The following is a 1,817-nucleotide window of genomic DNA, read 5'->3' on the forward strand; positions in this document are numbered from 1 at the left end:
AGGGAGATAGGCCCAATCAGATTCATCGAACGAAGCAAGCTGGGGATGACAAAGAGGATCTCTATAAATCCGGCTAAAGAAGAAACAATTTTCAGACAGGAAAGAGCTCTAGTAGGCCCTAGCACCAGCAAGACACTAGATGATGCTCCAATCATTGAGGAGATTGATGATGATTAAGTCTTCTCAAGAACAAAAGGCGGTATTTGCAGCCGTTAAGATAAAAGTGCATATACAGGAGCTACTTGAAAAGATGCTGCATGTGGAACAATATGAGTGTGCCGGAACTGAAGTCATTTGGGAGCAAGAAAAAGAGCTCGAAGAGGAAGAGGAAGAGATCCAACTGCATGAGCTCAAGGCTGCATCACATAAGTTGGAGGACAGTCCCCGACAGGTAGAAGATACTTTGGAAGAAGTAAACCTGGGGACGAAAGAAGAGCCCAATTTGACGTTCATCAGCGGACTCCTGGAGCCAAAATTGAGAAAACAAATCATCGAACTCTTACATGAGTTCAAGGATTGTTTTGCCTGGGACTACAAAGATATGCCTGGCTTGGATATGAGCTTAGTAGACCACAGGATCCCAATCAAACCTGAGTTCGAGCCCCACCGCCAACCACCAAGAAGAATGTCAAAAGAAGTAGAGTTGAAGATCAAGGAGGAGATCAAAAGGTTATTGAGCGCAGAGTTCATACGCCTAACTAAATACATCTAATGGTTGTCAAACATAGTTCCCGTAGTAAAAAAGAATGGCAAGCTCAGGGTCTGCATTGATTCTAGGGATCTAAACAACGCTTTCCCCAAAGATGTATACGTCATGCCCATTACCGATATATTAATCGATGCTATATCCATAAATGATATCCTATCTTTCTTGGATGGCTTCTTTGGGTACAACCAGATCTTAATTGCAATAGTGGATATAGCAAAGACCGCCTTTAGATGTCCATGAGCATTGGGGACATTTGAATGGATGGTCATGACATTTGGTTTGAAGAACACCGGAGCAACCTATCAAAGAGCTATGAATGCCATCTTTCATGACATGTTAGGGAAATTCATAGAGGTGTACATCGATGACATTGTGGTAAAGTCTAAAAGAGATGCTGATCATATAGAGCATCTCAGAAAGAGCTTCCTACGAATGAGGGAGCACAAGTTCAAGATGAACCCACTGAAATGTGCATTCGAAGTCAGAGCTGGGAACTTTCTAGGTTTCTTGGTGCATCGAAGAGGAGTCGAGGTGGACAAGAACAAAGCGAAAGTAGTTATTGAAGCGAAACCACCTCGTAACAAGAAAGAGCTACAGAGGTTCTTGGAGTTGGTAAACTATCTGAGTAGGTTTATTGCCAATTTGGTAGGTAAATCTCATGTTTTCTCTGATTTGTTAACCTTAAAGGGAGAAAGTGATTTCAGGTGGGAGAGTGGGCACCAGGAAGCTTTTGACAAAATCAAGGAGTACTTGATGCGTCCACCAGTGCTGGTGCCACCATTGAAATAAGTACCACTGAAGTTATATCTCTCGGCAACAAAAAGATCCATCGGTTGTTTGTTGGCCCAAAATAACCAAGCAGGCCACGAACAGGCAGTTTATTATCTGAGCAGATGCTTGACAGACACCGAAAAGAGATATACGGCAGTAGAGAGACAATGTTTGGCCTTGTATTTTGCTTGCTCCAAGCTAAGGCATTACCTAATCCAATCTAGGGCATTCGTGATTTCTTCCACAAATTTGCTAAAGTTCATGCTATCCCAACCATTGATCACAGGAAGGATTGGCAAATGGGCTCTAGCGCTAGCAGAATTTACACTGGTGCACA

Source organism: Euphorbia lathyris, chromosome 1 (assembly GCF_963576675.1).
Source record: "Euphorbia lathyris chromosome 1, ddEupLath1.1, whole genome shotgun sequence".
In the NCBI taxonomy this organism is placed as follows: domain Eukaryota; kingdom Viridiplantae; phylum Streptophyta; class Magnoliopsida; order Malpighiales; family Euphorbiaceae; genus Euphorbia; species Euphorbia lathyris.